The following is a 10516-nucleotide window of genomic DNA, read 5'->3' on the forward strand; positions in this document are numbered from 1 at the left end:
GTGACATTTACTTCACTTTGTAGTGGTATTTTAATAAAAGCTGGACCCCATGTTTTGAAGTGCAAAACCAGTAAAGGTAGCAGCAGCCAACGCCTGCTTTCCAATAGGCAGGATCATCCATTCACCCTGAATTGCGACCACCAGATGCTACTTGTGCTACCAGCCATTGTGAGCATCCCTGCCACAACAAGGCAGCTGCTCTCCTAGAAGGCTCAAGCACATACACGGATGCATGAAGGAGCTGCAATCTGCACAGACTGATGAGCTTGCTACTGTGAAAAGCCCAAGTGGGCAAAATGAGCTCATCCTTCAGTGGAACAACTGCTAAGTAGATTTGCACCTGCAGGGCAGTGAGGATACCCAGCCAACATAAAGGAGGCCTCCTCTGCACCAGGCCATGGAGCATACTCATGGAGAAGTCAGCTCCAAGTGGCATTAAGCTCCTTCTCTCTGCAATGCGCAGTCCAAGAGCCAATGATTCATCCCCTCAAATATTTGCTTACAGTCAACCATAATACTGGCTCATGATGGAAAATGCTTTTCCTTTCCATGAAATGGGAGTGCATTACCAAGCAAACAAAAAGAACTTCACACATATAAATAAGTAGAGAAGGTTTCAGCCACTAGAACCGCTTTTCCAGCTTCTGCCACTGTTACAGGAATAAGACGAAGAATTTCTCAAGAGCAAAGTAACACAGGAGCTCAGTCACCAAACCACATAGTGAAGTTGACAGCTTTTCAAATGCAAACCAGAGTTTTGGGCAGCAGCTTCCAGTTAGAGAGATAAAATAATTAGAAATATTTCCTAAGTATTTCTTTCCCAAAGACACAATGCTCCTACAAGGGAAGAGATGGAAATACTTGTGATACCAGATGAAAAGTTCAAACACCAAGAAGGAAATACAGCTGAAGAATTGCTGCAAGATAATAGTCTTCAATACAGGAATGAGAGGGGGAAGAACCCTGTTTGCAAGTAGAAGCTTTTATAACATGGAAGGGATATCAGGGTGGAAATGACTGGGGAGGTGATGAAAACCAAGTATTTCCAGTAAAATAAATACAATTATCATAGAACCAAAGAATCCCAGACTGGTTTGGACTGGAAGGGACCTTAAAGCTCATCCAGTTCCAAAACCCTGCCACAGGCAGGGACACCTTCCACTAGACCAGGTTGCTCCAAGCCCCGTCCAATCTGGCCTTGAACACTGCCAGGGATGGGGCAGCCACAGCTTCTCTGGGCAACCTGTGCCAGGGCCTCACCACCCTCACAGGGAAGAGCTGCTTCCTGAGATCTCATCTCAATCTCCCTTTTGTCAAGTTAAAGCCATTCCTCATTGTACTATCCCTACAAGCCCTTGTCCAAAGCTCATTTCCAGATTTCTTGTAGCTCCCTTAGGCACTGAAGCTGCTCAAAGGTCTCCCAGAGCCTTCTCTTCTCCAGGTCTCCCCAGAAAGGAGCAGAGGGGCAGAATCCCCTTCCTCAACCTCCTGCTCCCACTCTGGGGATGCAGCCCAGCAGATGAGGGAGATTCAGGCTCAATCTCACACTGAAGCCAGGTTATGGGAAGCTTCTCCCCACCCAACACCCCCAAGTCCTTCTCCATCCAGTCTCTCCCCAGCCTGTGTTTGTGCTTGGGATTGCCCCAACTCAGGCACAGGACCTTGTAATAATAGTGTGAAACTGAGACTCTCTCAGAAGATTGCAGTGAGATCAGAGGTCAACCTTTCAATTGTAAGACTTGTGCAACTAACGAGAAATAACTACTTGGCATCCAATGTGGCTATCACATAGCACACGTGTAAGTGAACCACAGCCTTCAGGAGGAGCAAGTAAATGCTGTGACAGTCCTTGTGCATACACTAACCAAGCACTGGACTGCGTAATTGGAATCAAATCCCTAATTCAACTCTATTTCTTTTAAAATATCCTGGAGGGTTAGAGCTAGTATAAAAACTCGATGGGAGACAGGATTTACTGGCATGCAGTATGTCACCATCCGAGGGACAAAGCCATTACTACAGTCATTTGTTTTCCTGCTGTATTCAGAGCACCTAAACTGAAAGCAGACTGACCATGCCTGTTTCAGAAAAAGGTAAAGAGGCTGATCACATCTGGAAGCTTTCCAGCTTCTGCCGAGGTATGTGTCACTGGTGTGCAGGGCTTACTCTTAAACTGGGCTTTACCCCTGCAGTTTCCTCTAGGTGATTCTAGCATGGTCAGAAACACTGAGTAGCTGAAGGATCTGATCTCTCATTTTACTTGATTTAACAGTCAAAGGAGGAAGATGCAGTAGACACCAAGTACCACCACAGCAGTTTCTTCCCTGTGAGTGTGGTAAGGCACTGGCACAGGTTGCCCAGAGAAGCTGTGGCTGCCCCATCCCTGGCAGTGTTCAAGGCCAGGCTGGACAGGGCTTGGAGCAATCTGGTCTAGTGGAAGGTATCCCCGCCTTTGGCAGGAGGCTGGAACTGCATGAGCTTTAAGGTCCCTACCAACCCAAACTAGTCTGGGACTCTGATTCTTTCTATGTAGACTCACTGTGAAAGTCAGAGTTTATCATCACCTGTACATTGTACAATTTTGTCTTTGTACTTGCCTTAAATCTGTTTATTAAGCTGGTATAGGAATGCTAAAAATGCAACATGGTTTTAAAGTCAACTTCACTTTCTCTCATACTGTTATCTCCAAAGTAGGCCCAGTAAAGAGACTCCTGTCCTGGCCAGGTTTTCCCTTACCTCTGGGTACAGAGACACCCATGCTCAGGGCTCCTCAGGCACCAGAGACTGCTCTGCTACAGCTCTTTCTGAAGAAGAAACTGAAGCAGTTACCACTTTCTGAGCTTCCCCATTTGAGAGTCTTAATTTGTCTCCTCACAACTACTTACGTGGAACTGTCCCTTGTACCCCAGTCTCCAGAAACCTGAGCTTCACTTTATGTCTAAGTCACCCATTCAATGCTGGTATCAATCATGCTTCCGGGTTCTTATCTCCCCAAGCTGTCAACAGGTCATTATATATCTTTTCAGAGACAAAGCTCAAAGTTTAGCTGTTCATCTGCTTCAGTCCTCTTGATTCGGGAGAAGGTTTTTTTGCAAGTGCATGTAGGGATAAGACAAAGGGGAATGAATGGCTTTAAACTGAAAAAGAGTAGATTTAGATTAGATACTGGGAAGACTTTCATCCCTGTGAGGCACTGGCAAAGGCTGCCCAGAGAATCTGTGGCTGCCCCATCCCTGGCAGCGTTCAAGACCAGGTTGAATAGGGCTTGGAGCAACCTGGTCTAGCGGAAGGTGTCCCAGGGCAGGGGTGTTGGAATGAGATGATTTTTAAAGTCCCTTCCAACTCAAACTTCTCTCTGTGTGTGCATGTGCCTGTGTTATGCTTTGAGGCTGATCACTACATTTCTGAGATAAGGTTCTTTTAACCAGATAGCAGTATTTGACAGCTCTAAAGCAACTGAACAAGAGTTGACTCCAGAAGGCTGACATGGTGTGGAAGAGCTGTATGATCGCAGCAGTTGCCCAAGGAAAGAATATAATGCACTGCTTCAGACGTGGCAGGAGGATAATGATAATGCCCTGCACATGTAATCCGACAGCCTTAAGGGATATAGGCACATAGAATAAAATTGAAAGATATACCATACGAAGTTTTGGCACATTCATTTGGAGGCTTAAATATAAATCCTTCAATTAATTCAAGTTAATCTTCCTTGCTGCCCTGAAAGTTACAGACCTTAACAATAAATTAATTAGCTAAATGTTGACAAAAACATCCCCGATAACAGCATTCAAAATTTAAGTTGGGGGGGGAAAAAAAAAAAAAAATCAAGACATTTCAGAACAGACAGTGCTAGGAGGAAAGTGTGGAGTCTTTGGGTACCAAAAAGAGGCGTAGAATCACAAAGAAACACTGCAAACACAATCCACTGGCTTTTAAGTTTTTTCTAGTAAATTTAAATAATAATCTGTTTCGGAAAGGATAAGGCTTTACCTATATTACTACCCAAAACTCAATGAAAGTTCTCTTAAATTATAGGGAGATCAACTCCTTGTAGTAAACTGCAGTAATACATATTTAAAGCACCTCATACATTAATATAAACCATAAAAACATTTTGGAGGGGCAAATCAAGAGACCAAGCAGCTCAAACAGTCACAAAGGGTAGTCCAGCTGTGGAAATTAGATCTTGGGCTGACACCCAAGTAATCATCCCATGGGCTACAGAAAGATGCTGTAAGTGAGGTGTGCTGGAAGCAGGGGCAGATCCTTGTCAGCAAACAACCAGCTTCATGTAACTGAGCTGGCACAGTGACAGCCCAGAGTTGCACTGTTTCTTGTCTGTAAACTAATCTCAGTGCTTTTGTTTCTTCTAAGTCAGAGCTGGGCTTGTTTTCAAAGGAAGTCAGGTACAGAACTACTCTGCAGAAGGCTGACGAGCTTCCTGCTGTAGACCGCAGAGAGGACCCCCACTAGACAGCATGACTAAGCTATTATGAGTGTGTAAAACACTGAAAACAGTTTTGAATGTGTGAAAGATTTTGATAATGTTGCTGAAGAATTCAGTGATGCCTCAGTTGTAAGCTTGCACTTTCAGCAGCCTGACAACTGCCTCAGAGAGCTGAGCACAGAGCAGACAATGTCTAGACCCTCCTGTTCTCAGCCTCATCAAATTTGTCGCTTTGTGACACTGGTGATACCAAACCTGAAAAACCTAACAGTGCAGCAGGAAACAGGCTGAAGAGAACTCCCCTTCCTGATTAACTGAAGCAGCACTGGAGGATGGCTCCATCCGTTGTTGGGTGTACCAATCTGTCTGGGGCTTCTAAAGCTGAAGTCTACAGAACTTGATGCACACCTCTAGGCAGGTCACTGGAACCCCTTATCTCACCTATTCAAAAGAAAATAAAACAAATAAAACAAAAACCCACACAAGAGCCCAGTTTTGTTTCTACCCATTTGTCTCTTCAGGTTCTGCCTTGGGGACCTTTTCTCTCTGCCCTTCTACAAGTCTACCAGGCAAGCAAAATGCAGGAAGATCCTGATGTGGAACAGGCAGCCATGTGTGACAACTGCTTCCATCAGCAGCACAGCCACTGACTCCAGGTCTCACAGGTATCCTGCTCCTACCACTGAGCTGGGGTATTTATTTTTTTTTTAAGTGTTCTAAGGCCTCCATCAGTATGAAGAAACTCAGAGGAAGTTAGTCAATGGGTTTCAGAGCTCCTGTGGCCAAGAAGAGGAAGGGGACTGACTGCCTAAGAGATGACTTGGACAAGAGCAGAGGGGTTAGGAAGGGGGATGAAGACAAATGCGTACGTATTTCATAAGACAGTCTAAAAAATGGCTTAAACAAGAGTCTGTAGCCATTTAGTTTATTGCTGCACATCAAAAAAGGCAGAAAGCGCAAAGCAATTTAAGCAGATTTCAAAAAGCTGTAATTACATAAGGAATACAAAGTCACCATCATCTGGGACTTTCAGGAGAATTAAGATTAAATTGTTTTGATAATTACACTTAGATACTACTTCACTAAGTGTGCCAGAGCAGTAAAAATTTAAAGAGAACAGCTCACCCCTTGGTCTTACAATATTTTTTAACCTTTCATTCCAGGACTGATACATTGACCAGAGTCTGAGTGCAAACACACACACAATTCTTCACTCATCATTAGGTGAATGTTTTTTGAAGCACTGAAGAACTCTAAGTTTTCTGCATGCCACCAGACAGTTTTGCTTTTAAATAAAAATGAGCATCAGTATACCTACTGGGTTTTAATTTTCCAGTATCACTTTGTAGAACATCCCACTGTCTACAAGAGCATGTAAAATACAAACTAATGGCCTGCCCTTCCAGCATGTGATTCATTGGCTTTCCCCAAATCTGTGTTTAAAGCTATATTTATATCAGTTTGTGCATGAGCACTGAAGCAAGCAATTCCAAAAGCTACACCAATACTTCAAACCAAAACATCCTCAGTTCTTGTCCTTCTCCTCATGCCTAGCAAAACATCAAGATGTTCAGAAACTTAACAGCAAGAGTAAAGTGTTCCCTGTGGCAAAAGAAGCCTCAGAAAGGAAGAAAAATAACTACAGTTGCAAGTGTTTTGTATGCATCTTCTCCCAGGGGGAGAGATGTATCAGGTAAAGGATGGATTACCTGTCACTGATCGTGGTGATCCACTGAACCCCCATTAATAAGCATACATTAACAATGAGGCACCCCATTTTTGAACGGTCAGGTATCTCCACAGACTCCTAGAATGGTGCGTGCTGGAAAGGACCTTAAAGCTTATCCAGTTCCAACTCCCTGCTACAGGCAGGGACACCTACCACTAGAGCAGGTTCCTTCAAGCCCTGTCCAACCTGGCCTTGAACACTGCCAGGGATGGGGCAGCCACAGCTTCTCTGGGCAACCTGTGCCAGTGCCTCACCACCCTCACAAGGAAGAACATCTGCATAATGTCTAATCTCAATTTCTCCTTTGTCAGGTTAAAGCCATTCCCCCTTGTCCTGTCCCTACAGGCCCTTGTCCAAAGCTCCTCTCCATGTTTCTTGTAGCCCCTTTAGGCACTGGAAGCTGCTCTACAGACTCCCCAGAGCCTTCTCTTCTCCCGAATAGATAAAACCTATCAAATACACAGAGGTCCCTTGACAGAGTTGGGCTTCTAAAGCACAAGTCTGACCACAGTAACAGCAGGTCAAGGTTTCAAGTAATTACAAGCAGGGCTGAAGAGAGATGACGATGTACTGGTCAGTCACACGTGAACATTTGACTTCCATTAGACCTCAACACCATAATGAATAATAAAAAATACAATAAAGATTATGCTGGCACAGGTGCTGCTGTGACACACCAGCTTCACAGCCACCACATACAAAATGGGAATTGGCAGGACACAAGGAAACACAAAGCACAGCAACATGACACAATTCTAATTAGAATTATAAAGACAAAATCCCAGTGCAGCACCTCTGCCTGCACTACATTAAAGCACGGAATAAATTCAAAGTCTACTGAGCAATCACGAGCTCAGGAGTGGGAAAACCAAAAAACACCACCACCATCAAACCAAAAAAAGTTTAAAATGCTGAACACAACATGTTGACGATGCAGTAGAATAGGACAAACTTTATCACATTAGCCTGCCTTCAATTTACTACAAGGTGACAGCGTTTTAGCTTGATGCTCCTGTGTCAACACGGAAACCAAGCACTGCATATGATGAGCTCTGCTCCACTATGAAGGTAGCAACATATGTCGAAGTGACTTAGAGACCAAGAGGAGACGTTTTAAAACACAGTATGTTGGCAGCTAGAGCAGATACGGATGTGAAAGGAAATCTCAACAAAGCCTAAGGAACAGAATGTGAGGTAGCATATCACGACAAACTACCATCTTTATCAGCAATCACTGATTACTGGTAACCCTAACATATTGCTTACACCACTAAATATCCACCTTTTATTCCTTAATTTTCACAAACTAGCAAAAAGCTTGAGGGAAATGGACACTGGTATCACGTTATGGACAGAGTATGAAATGTCTTTATAGGAGGGAACCAAAATGTTGTTAGTAATCTATTTCAGCCTATTTTTTAGGCTTACAGCAAATGGAGCATTCAGAGAGCCAGACATCTAGTGTGAAATTACTGAAAAAAACAAGGAAGAGCACTGAAGTTGTGTAGAAAACCATCACACCCCTTCTAAGTTAAAAAAAAAAAAAAAAGGCAAACCAATCACCCCACCTACACAGAAGCACACACCAGTACCAAAGGTGAGGGAGGCGTGGGCACTAGCTGAGTATCAGCAATCTAAGAGCAAGTAGAGAGTAGAAACTAAGCTAACAAACAATCAACAATAGCAAGAGTAATGGCAAGAGGTGTGCAGAATGCAAGACTCTGCATTAAAAGATCCTGAAAGAGCTTCCCAGGCAGGTGACAGCACATGCTGAAAACTTTCTGTTAGTAGAAACCTCAAGAGACTGTTTGGATGAAAAGCGAGAGACAGCAAGAAATGATCATGTAAATACAGGAGTTTCATGCATCTGCAAATAAATCAAAAAAAACAATAAACCAACCCCACACCAGGGGAAATACACAATATATTCAACCAGACCTAGGAGACCAAATAGCACAGATTAGTGCAGGAAGGAGTAACAGTAACACCCTAAAGGAAGAGACACAGGAACAGGTGCCAGCAGCAGAGAGGGCCTCTTTTGCTGAGTGGGCTTCATCAAAGACACATACAAAAGCACTTGCAGAAGAAAAGGCCAGATTTAGATCAAAAGAACAATTCTTTGCATTTGGATAAATTTGGATAAAAAAAACCCAAACACATTTAGCAGCATCCTGGATTCTTAAAAAGTATGAGACTTTAGTAGTTTTCTTGCACAGTCCTGCAGAAATCCAGAGTCAAATACTGGAGTCGAAGAGGAGACAAGATGTGAGGGAATATTTCCAATGGCTCATAGGTGCTGGGAACATCCACTGTGAACAGATTTCTACAGTTCAGCAGGGAAACAGCAAAAAATTTAAGCCTGAGAAGTAAATGGGGAAGAGTCAAATGGATGCAGATCTCCACATGTCAATAACCTCATACCGCTGATCCATGTACAGAACATTTTAAGGTGGAAAAACTGAATCAAGGACCAGTATGACAGAAAAAAATCCACACCAATACAACTGTATTCGCTGTGAAACAACAGAAAAATTAAAAATATGAGGCAAAGCTAAGTAGAAAAACAAATCTCATATGTTGAAGAAAACAAACACTGACACAAAACTAAAAAGAAAAAACAAGCCACCAAACACACCAGCATTCAGAAAACAGTGTAATATCTACAAGGCCGAATAAGTTTAGAAGAGAAAAGGCAGCTCTTCTGTCTGTGCTTCCCATGGAGCAAAGCTCCCCTGCGTGAGAAACACTGACAAGTGCAGGCTGCAAACAGAACCAACTCTGTGCTCGGGCGGATACCAAGAGCTTCAGAGCAAGATTTTGCAATAACAATAGAAAACGAAACCCAGGATGACTACAGTCATCCTCAGTAATGTCTCCTCTACATTAAGACTCTACACCTACTGCTGCACAACAAAAGGTAAGAAACAGCAATATTAAAGAAACAGGAACAATGAAGATAATCGAGACAGAAAGAGTGATCAGTAGGACAGAATCAAGACGGCTTAAAAGAGAAATACATGCTTGGTATCGGCACAATGCAGGCAGTGCAAAGACCCGCTTTGTAACCTGTGAACTAAGAGCAAAGCAGCATCCTGGCGTTACCGCTGCCCAACCCAGTGACCAAACCAGAACCTCTACGGTAAAGAGCTGCACGTGGTAGTTCACTCCACATTTTCGTATTTTCTCCGTAAGCGCGTAAACGTGCTCTGCACCAATATTTTTGCAGTGATAGTGGCAAATTAGTGGGTAAAGTGGTAGGATTCTGACTTTTTACCTCGATACAAAAATATCCCAGGACTCAACATGATTCTTCTGAGCTCCCAGGAGATCCCAGCGCAGCGGGTCACCTCGCCCCCAGCCCGCCCGGGACTGCTGGAGCAAAGCCCGTGACTTGCAAGTCACTGAGGCTCCAGGACGAGCTCTCAGCACATGCCGTAACACCAAACGGCCCCGTGCCCGGGGAGCCCGATTCCACCAAACTCCCGTTTCATCCCAGTTTCGCTGCTTCATTTCGCGTGCACCTCAGCCACGCTCTCATCGGCTCCAGGGCCTCCCCGACCAGCACAAGAAACCGGCGTGCAGCAGCTTCTTCCCAACAGCTGCCGTTCCTGTGGGTTACGGGAGATCCCGGCGAGGCAGCAGGCTGCCCCAAGAGCGAGGGAAGCGCAGCCGCTGCCTCAGGCCCGGCCGCTGCCCTTCACCAGGTTCCAGTTCTTAACATTCCTCCCACAACGACTCTGCCCCGGGAGCTGCGGCAGCACACGCGGGAAAGCCGGAGGGCGGAGTGGGGACAAGCACAGAGCCCTGCCCTCATTAACCCGAGGCAGGCTTCAGCATACCAGGCCCGCTACCACCACAGCCCAACCCAGTGCTGCCCCTTCCCCTCAGCACCAGCCCAGTGGAAGTCCCACTCCACCTCAGCCCCACAATAGGCAGGCAAACAAGCCCGCCCCGCCAGTGTCACCCGAGAGAGCAGCGCTGTCCACCACACTGCAACCCCACACGCAGCTCACCTCAATACCAACGAAACGCAGCAAAACCCACGCCCTCCACCCCAACACAGCTCTACCCCTCCTTTGTGCCGCGGCGGCGGCGCACGGCGGAAAGATGGAGGCGACGCACGGCCCGCCCCCTCCCCGCCCGGCCCCGCCCCGCTCCCCACCGTCGCCCCGGCGACCAGCCACACACAGGGCACGAGCGCTTCACCCAATCGGGGCGTAGAGCCGCCTTGATGTCACTTGTCGCCTGCGCGTTTCTCTTCCTTCCGTATGAGCTACGGGAATTGGCTGTTGGAGGGGAGGAGACGCTTAAAGAAGAGCTTATTCGGTTGGCCCTTA

General features: G+C 45.5%; 1 protein-coding gene across 1 annotated transcript in view; it reads right to left on the reverse strand.

Annotated features, from left to right (window-relative positions):
- RSPRY1 (ring finger and SPRY domain containing 1) overlaps positions 1–4146 on the reverse strand; it is a 34151-nt gene extending 30005 nt beyond the window's left edge. The window contains exon 1 of the mRNA XM_080637954.1: positions 2886–4146. The gene's annotated coding sequence lies outside the window, so the exon portion shown is untranslated. The remainder of the gene's footprint in view (positions 1–2885) is intronic.
- Between the last annotated feature and the right edge of the window lie 6370 nt (positions 4147–10516).

The sequence above is a fragment of the Psittacula echo genome (assembly GCF_963264785.1).
Source record: "Psittacula echo genome assembly, chromosome: Z".
Classification (NCBI taxonomy): Eukaryota; Metazoa; Chordata; class Aves; order Psittaciformes; family Psittacidae; genus Psittacula; species Psittacula echo.